General features: G+C 40.7%; 1 non-coding gene across 1 annotated transcript; it reads left to right on the forward strand.

Moving 5' to 3' along the window:
• Nucleotides 1-8,526: 8,526 nt before the first annotated feature.
• Nucleotides 8,527-8,598, forward strand: TRNAA-UGC (transfer RNA alanine (anticodon UGC)). The gene has a single exon. It is a non-coding gene; the product is annotated as a tRNA-Ala (tRNA).
• Nucleotides 8,599-9,468: the final 870 nt, after the last annotated feature.

A 9,468-nucleotide genomic window follows, 5' to 3' on the forward strand; every position in this document is an offset into this window, starting at 1 on the left:
ACTATATGTATTATATAATATAATAATATTGTAATATATATTACAATATTACTAAATATCATACATGAATATATATAATATATATAGTACAATATTATTAAACTCTCACATTATTTAATAATATTGTAATATATATATTACAATATTATTAAATGTATGAATATATATAATATATATAGTACAACATTATTAAATTCTCACATTATTTAGTAATATTGCAATACATATATATTATATATATTCATATATTTAATAATTTTGTACTGTATGTATTATATAATATAATAATATTGTGATATACATTACAATATTACTAAATACATGAATATATATAATATATATAGTACAATATTATTAAATTCTCACATTATTTAGTAATATTGTAATACATATACAGGGTGTTCCACAATTATTTTAACAGCCGAAAATGAGGGGTAGCTGAGGTCATTTGAAGTAACTTTTTCCTTTGCGAAAATGCAATCCGCGGCTTTGTTTACGAGTTATTAACGAAAAACACTGGCCAATGAGAGGTGACGGTGCGAGAGAGAGGGTCCGTGAGAGAGTCCGCAGCACGAGGCTTTGACAGAAGGTCGGGACGGACTCGAGCCGCGTTCGAAGTATTGAACAAGTCACGAAGTGAGAACTTTCCGAATTTTTTTAACTACATAACAGTGATATTTTTAAGAAAAACGCTGTTCACCTTTACTTTAGAACGTCTGAAGAATATTCACTAATTTTTCGGACTCGAAATAATATGTAGTTTAACCGTGACAGCCGTTTTAATTTTCTGGTGTGCATGACACCTTATGTGTACCATATGAAATTTTTATGCAAGGTGTACAGTGAAGATTAACAAAGCTCGTAAATAATTCCGTGTACGAACAGAATTCAACGAATGATTCGCAAAATTCAGGCCTTGACTGTGGGTCCTTGTTGTTCTTCGTTCGGCCGTCCGAGGAAATGACACTCGATACCATTTTCTTCGCACGGCCATTAATTACGTTCTAAGAGCGCAGGGTGACAGCGGGTCGGACACAGTTTACGTCTCGGCATATCTTGTTTATTTCATTTGGCGGTACCCTGCGCTTCGAAGAAAATAGTATCGGGTGTTATTTCCTCGGACGGCCGAAAGACGAACGACAAGGGCCCACGGTCGAGGCCTCGATTTTTTGGCAGTGAAACGTCGACTTCCGAACGAACGCGTCGAATAAACGATTATCCGCGAACGAGTCTCAGTGATCTTTCTTAAATATCCACAAGTGATTCGGATTATCAGTGATTAATTAAGTGATCAGTGTTTAGTGACAGTGCAGTGAAAGATCAGCTGTACGTTGTACAAGGTCAGTGCCCTTCGACATCATGAATTTCAGCCAGCAAATGCATCCTCAACTAAATGGGTGAGTTTCTTACTGATAATATTTTTCATATCTCTCTAATAAAGAAATTCTTTACGTCCCTTATTTATTATTAAATCAGCTTTGCAAATCATTCGTTAATCTTCACTGTACACCTTGCATAAGAATTTCATATGGTACACACGAGGTGTCATGCACACCAGAAAATTAAAACGGCTGTCACGGTTAAACTTCATATTATTTCGGGTCCGAAAAATTAGTAAATATTCTTCAGACGTTCTAAAGTAAAGGTGAATAGCATTTTTCTTAAAAATATCACTGTTATGTAGTAAAAAAAATCCGTAAAGTTCTCGCCTTGTGACTTGTTCAATACTTCGAACGCGGCTCGAGTCCGTCCCGACCTTCTGTCAAAGCCTCGTGCTGCGGACTCTCTCGCGGACCCTCTCTTTCGCACCGTCACCTCTCATTGGCCAGTGTTTTTCGTTAATAACTCGTAAACAAAGCCGCGGATTGCATTTTCGCAAAGGAAAAAGTTACTTCAAATGACCTCAGCTACCCCTCATTTTCGGCTGTTAAAATAATTGTGGAACACCCTGTATATTATATATATTCATATATTTAAATAGCGAGCTGATACCGGACGGAAGCCCGAAGACGGCCCGACCGTATTTGCTGAGAACTTCTCACGAGCCGGCTCGCGCACAAAGAGCCTCCTTTGCTCGCCGCCGCTGCAGGTTACATTGCTTTACAGGCCGTGTAAACAGGAGAGAGAGCTGGTTATCCAGGAGAGCCCGGTTATCCCCGGGATTATTTCTTTCGTTGGCCGGCGCGTGCTTAAGGACGCTAAGAATAAAATATGCACGGCCCGGCTGCGATTTCTCGGGGTCGGCCGTTTTCCGGTAATTAGGCCTGTTAATTGCGAACGAGGCCTCTGCGCGCCTCTTCTTTCCTCCGGAAGCCTTCCCCCCTCCCCCTTAGCCTCCTAGATCTCCGTCGCGCCGACGTTGCCGACGAAGCCGACGCCGTTAAAAAAGAATGTTTATGGCAGCCTCGCTGTCGGCGAGCTGGTTAAGACGTAATAGGACGCGTGCCTTTGGGCGGCGGTCTTCGGGCTTCTTCGGGGATTAATTTCGCTAATTGTTAGTCTCAAAGGATGCGGGGTGCGACGGGGTATAGAAAGGAGGCGGGTGGAAAGGGGGCGGGCGGGGGGGGGGGCAATGACTCGGAAAATTCGGGATTAAGACTTCGAGGCTAATATTGCTTCGCGTTCCGCGCTACGCGATGGATCAAGAAGGGGGAGGGGGGGGGGGAGCTGACGAAGACACTTTAATTCGACGCACAAAGGGGTTTTTGTAGGGCAAAAGGGTACACGCGCCAGGAGGATTTACGTTCGTCGCTTTAAAGTAACACTGTGTCCGACAGGATTTTTTATTTTATATATTTAATGTTTACTATTTTATTTCATGTATTTATTTTTTACTATTTTATTTTGTATATTTAACATTTAATAATATTGTACTATATATATTATGTTTATTCATATATATAATATATATTATATAATATAATAATATTGTAATATATGTATTACAATATTATTAAATAATGTGAGAATTTAATAATATTATACTGTATATATTATATATATTCATATATTTAATAATCTTGTAATATATATATTACTATATTATTAAATATATGAATATAGAATATCATATATAATATTGTTCCAAAATTATGGTATTTCATACTTATACTATATATATATATATATATAATTTCTTATATATATATAAAGGATTTCTTTAAAAATAATGAATATATTAATATTTAATATTATTGTATATATTATATATATATTATACAATAATATTAAATATTAATATATTCATTATTTTTAATAATATAGAATATTACATATAATATTGTCCCAAAATTAGGATATTTCCGAGAAACGAGGGATTCCCGAGGTGATTCGAAGCAACTTTTTCCTTTACAAAATTTTTCTCCGAGGCTTCGTTAACGAGTTATCAACAAAAAGACACCGACCAATGCGAGGCGAGCTCTCTCGGCGCTAGGCAACCGAGCTCCGTGCGCTCGTTGGCTCGTCCGCCGCGCGCCAACCAAGTTCGCCTCTCTCATTGGTCACTGTTGTTTCGTTAATAACTCGTAAACGAAGCCGCGGATCGCATTTTCGCTGAGGAAAAAGTTACTTCAAATGATCTCACGAACCCCTCAGTTCCCGCAAATACAATAATTTCGGGACACCCTGTACATTGGAAGCGCGCCGGTTCCAAGATTCGTTGTGTTTCAAGGACGGGCCCGGCCAGATTGTTTTTCTTTAAAACGCTGCCCTATCATTCTCACGTTACTGTTTGCCTTTGAACAGGCGAGAGCAGGGAGATTCTCGGATTTGACCGATAAGACTGGCCCGTTCTCTTAGCTCTCTGCCTCTAAAATATCGCATTACCGCGTATCGGGTTACGATTTATCAAGTTTTCAGCCGCACAGAAAATACGGGGAAAATTTAAAAGCGGCCCTATCGAATTACGCGGCGCTCTTATCAAAAAAAGTATTGACCCACCGCCCCGCCGGCGGAATTATTGCCGCGCCGGACGCGGACGGATCAATGATCCATCAATTTCATCGTTTTACGAGTCCGCTGTCGTCCGAGCAAACGGGATTTCGCGCAGGATCGCAAACAGGGTGTGCGATATCAATATTTTCGAGATGTACAGGGTGTCCCAAAATCATGGTACTTCCGGGAAATGAGAGGTTCTTGAGGTGATTTGAAGCGACTTTCTCCTTTACAAAAATGTTCTCCGAGGCATCGTTCACGAGTTATCGAGGAAAAACGCTGACCAATGAGAGACGAGCTCGGCTGGCGGATGAGCGGATGAGCGGATGAGCGCCAGCCGAGCTCGCCCCTCATTGGTCACTGTTGTTTCGTTAATAACTCGTGAACGATGCCTCGAAGAACATTTTCGTAAAGGAAAAAGTTGCTTCAAATCGCCTCGGGAATCCCTCGTTTCTCGGAAATACCATGATTTCGGGACACCCTGTATATAGCGACTTACATAGACGCGCAGTTACTTCGAACGTATACAAAACTTCCAGCCGGAAGAAAAAGTGTAATGCGACCGCTGTTGCGTCCGATGATCGCCCGAGGCGATTCTCGAGTTACGGACTGGTCGGTCCGGCAACACTGTTGCAGATGCAATTAAGGATGTATGTATATCTATATGTATAGAGAATGAATTGTCGCAGGTACATGCTTTTGGTTACTTGCATCGATAACACGTCTACATTTCCGCCGGTCGCGAGACTTCCTTCTTCTACCGCTATCTCTCCATCCCTCCCTCCCACGGAATTACCGTCATTTATTATAATTCGCTGTTCAGTATCGTACGCATAAAATATCTTGGCTCGTAGAAAGCAGAGGGAACGGTCTACTTTCACTTGTAGCTGTTCTACAAGCGTTTAGATATCGAAGAACGCTGTGCGGAGACGTTTTTACCGCCATTTTGATTCCAATGTTGCGTTGTGTAACGAAACTGCAAACTGAAATGGATTTTACGTTTGCGTGGAGTGGAGGTGATAGAGAGAGAGAGAGAGAGAGGGAGATAATAGAGAGAGAGAGAGAGAGAGAGAGAGAGAGAGAGAGAATAGAGAGAGAGAGAATAGGGAGAGATATAATAGAGAGAGAGAGAATAGGGAGAGATATAATAGAGAGAGAGAGGGGGGGAGAGAGAGGGGGGGAGAGAGAGAGAGAGAATATTAACCCTTTGCAGTCGGAGCTATTTTAAATCGAGATCCAAAAAATGCTTTCTGATCTGCAGTATTATTATTATTTTACAATCGATTCAGTGCAGTTTATGCATCTGAAATTGGACATTTTAAAATTAGAGCGACTCGTTTTCTCGTAGATAATCAACCCTTTGCACTCGATCGACGACTCCGAGGCCACGATAAAACTTGCTATATCGTTTTTCACAAGAATTTACACATTATCAAAATTTGCATTCGATGAATTGATAAAAAATAGAAATCTTCTATAAGCAAAAAGGTTAAATTTTCATTTTCAACGTCCAATAAATACAAGCATACAAAATGCGAATACTTAGCTCGAAACAAATGCTTTCATTTTCGAGTTGAAATAGTCTCGAGTGCAAAGGGTTAAATCTTGAATTTTTCTTCGCTATTTACGGTGAAACGGCCAGCCGAATACCAAAAGCGATACGTATCCGGTATGCTTTTCGAGTTTCGCAAGGGTAGCGACGCGACAGTCGCTGCCAAAAACATTCGCGACGTTCGTCCAAGCGCGTCGGACGCTCGAAAATGCCGAGGGTGGTTTTCTAAGTTCGAATCCGGCGATTTTGATCTTTCCGGCTCGCGTCGGTCGGGAAGACCGACAACTTTAGACAACGAAGCGTTAAAAATTTATTGAAATTCTTAACGAAAGAAGTTTCTATTGGATTCACGTTTGTCGCAGTTGATGGGCGATACTTTTTATTTCGCGTAAAGATTCACAGTCTGATATTTATAGTAATGTCTCCCTAATTGACGCTCGGATTGTCTCCCTAACAGACGCTCGCAAAAATGGAGAATTTGGGAAGAGGAGATACGATTGTTCGAGCTCGTTGCGACTCGTTTTTATAGTTGTTGACAACTCGTGACTATAAAAATGAACCGCAAGGATCGAATAATTATCCTAAATTGTCCATTTTCGTGGACAATCCGAGCGTCAATTAGAGAGACATTATATCCGTTTGTCACCTATCAGCTCGTCGCGTGCTTCTAAGTCGCGCCAAAGACATTTTAAGCTTAGAGCGACTCGTTTTCTCGCGAATAATTAAATCTTGAATTTTTCTTCGCTATTTACGGTAAAACGGCCAGCCGAATACCAAAAGCGGTGCGTATCCGGTATGCTTTTCGAGTTTTACATGGGTAGCGACGCAACAGTCGCTGCCAAAAACATTCGCGACGTTCATCCAAGCTCGTCGGACGCTCGAAAATGCCGAGGGTGGTTTTCTAAGTTCGAATCCGGCGATATTTTGATCTTTCCGGGGGGGGGGGGGCTCGCATCGGTCGGGAAGACCGACAACTTTAGTCGACGACGCGTTAAAGGCGGAAGTGGAAGCGAATCCGTGTCGGACGATCGAGGAGCCGTCGAACGCTCTTGACCAACCTTGGTCGATCGTCCGAGAACATTTGCAGCGGATCGGTGAAGCAAGCGGAGCGGGTGTTCGGGCGCCGCATAATCTGTCCGAAGAAAACAAAGCCGACCCATCCACCGCGTGCAACTTATCGCCTCGGCGACGAACCGTGGATTAAATTAACGAATTAGGGCGAGAGGCGTCGCCTCGGCCACCGTACTCGCCGGACATCGCGCCGTCGGATTTCCATTTGTTCCGATCGCCGCGACATTTTCCAAGTGGCAACAAATTTGAAAATTCGGGCGACGTCGAAAACGCCGTCTCGTATTTTTCTATCCAGGTGTTAAAGTAAGCTTTCATTAAACAACGGATGAAAGGAGGAATCGTAGCGAGCTTTCATAATTAATTCGGCTTTGGCAAAGCGACCGGTCTCGCGTGAATTTCACCTGTCGCGAATTCGCCGTCGGACGTCGGCAGTTTCCTGAAATCTTAAGAATGCTTCTGTCAACGGGACGCTGGGCTCTCTCTCTCTCTTCTCTCGGTGGTCCACGTGGTCCAGCGCAGCAGGAAGCTCCGGCGAACAGAATCGAAGCGTACATTGCCGGGAAATTAAGTACGGAAACCTTAATAAAATCTCGGCGAATTCCGCGCGCGATTTTCCGGCTTCGCGAAACGTAAAATATCCGTCCGGCCGCTCTCTCGGCTCGACGGACCGCAGTTGCGGGGTTTCTAAAAAAAAGAGAAAAAAAAAGAAGGGAAAAGGTTTTGATTGCTGGAACCGAACGAAACGAACGACCGCCGCAGCACACGCGCTCGAGGGGAATATCGATGATTATATATGTTCGTTGCGCAGCTTCCTGTTATTCTAATCTATTTCTACGCTTTCTTTCCAGATACATAATATCGAATTTCACCTCGCGGTGCGTCTCTCGTCTCTCTTGTTTGTTCCCGTCCACTGTGTTTTATCGCTGATCGCTCGGGAAATTGTCTTAGGTAGCGTTAAGTTGCGTTCTTAGAAAATATATTGAGCAATTGTAGAATTATACAGGGAGTCCCAAAAATGTCTCGCAATCCGGAAATGGCGGGTTTCTCGAATCATTTGAAGCAGCTTCTTCCTTTACAAAAATGTTCTCCAAGACACCGTTAACGAGTTATCAACGAAACACAGTGACCAATTAGAATCGAGTACGGCTGACGCGAGGCGGCCCAGTCAACCAGCGCGCGAAGCCCAGTTCCGCTCATTGGCTCGGTCGCCTCGCGCCAGTCGAGCTCGCCTCTCATTGGTCACTGTTTTTCGTTAATAACTCGTTAACGGTGCCTAGGGGGAAATTTTTGTAAAGGAAAAAGTTGCTTCGAATGACCGGAGTAACCCGCCACTTTCGGATTGCGAGACATTTTTGGGACACCCTGTATATTGATCAATATTATACATTGGTTTATATATATTGATGGATGGCCTAGTTAAAAGAGATTGTTTATATAACAATTATATATTAAATAACTGTGTAATAGTATATAATACAATAAATAAATAATAATATTATTTGATATATATATATATAATATTATTTATTTATATATTATATATTATATTTATATTATTATAATATATTATATTACATTATATTTATATTATTATATTATATTATACATTATTATTAATATTACTATATTATATATATAAAAATATCTCGGATATTTTTTTCGAAAACCGAACGATTCCGATCGATTCGGCGTTGAAAATTTGCTCGCTGGATGGCAAAAGGTTGTCGCTAACGAGGCTGATTGAATCGTTAATCGAAAATTAAAAAAACAACATTGCTTTATAGTTGCGCTTAACGTATACACCATAAACGTAGATATGTATTGAAAGCTTTATTTATTTTGATATGTATTAAAAATGTTTCTGGAACATTATTCGAATCGATTTCAATGAATTTATAAATAAACACAGTTTTAACGATGTTGTTGCATTGTTTCTCACGATGTCAATTATAATTCTACGAACTCGTCGCGGGGATGTAGCTCAGTGGAAAAGCGTTCGCTTTGCATGTGAAAGGCCCCGGGTTCGATCCCCGGCGTCTCCCACACTATTTTGGGGGAGATGCCGATTTTTTTGGCATCTCACAATTTTATCATTCGAATTTCACAGAATTTTTTTCTAACACAACAACGAGGTTCACTTCTATATTCTCTCCCATCTCTCGATCACCTAACCGTACAAAGTTGCGACATGCTGTTATATTATGCAAATTAATATTAATCGAATTATATATAAAAAAATATAATATTATAATATAAATTAAAAATAATACAAATAATTTTATTATAATATAAATATATTAATCAAATTAATGTAATCATATAATAATAATCATATCAACCAAAGTAACCGCAAAGAATTTTCTATTATCGGAACACATTTCACATATATTTTATTAGAAGCCGGTAAAAATCGAATCCAACACTACAATTAAAACAGTTCTATTATCCGAACATTCGCGTTCGATCAGTCCATAATCCGAAAGTAGTGCGTTCCTCGGATCATTCGAAGCAACTTTTTCCTTTACAAAAATGTTTTCCGAGGCACCGTTAACGAGTTATTAACGAAAAACAGTGACTAATGAGAGGTGAGCTCAGCTGGCGCGAGGCGACCGAGCCAATGACCGGAACTGAGCTTCGCGCGCTGCTTGGCTCGGCCGCCTCGCGTCAACCGTACTCGATTCTTACTGGTCGCTGTTTTTCGTTAATAACTCGTTAACGGTGCCTCGGAGAACATTTTTGTAAAGGAAGAAGTTGCTTCAAATGATTCGAGGAACCCGCCATTTCCGGATTGCGAGACATTTTTGGGAGACCCTGTACATTGATATAATATGTATAGTATAATATAATATGCATAATATATGATATTATGCATATAAATCAATATATAATATTGACATAATATATACATATGG

Source organism: Megalopta genalis, unplaced genomic scaffold, assembly GCF_051020955.1.
Source record: "Megalopta genalis isolate 19385.01 unplaced genomic scaffold, iyMegGena1_principal scaffold0023, whole genome shotgun sequence".
Taxonomy (NCBI): domain Eukaryota; kingdom Metazoa; phylum Arthropoda; class Insecta; order Hymenoptera; family Halictidae; genus Megalopta; species Megalopta genalis.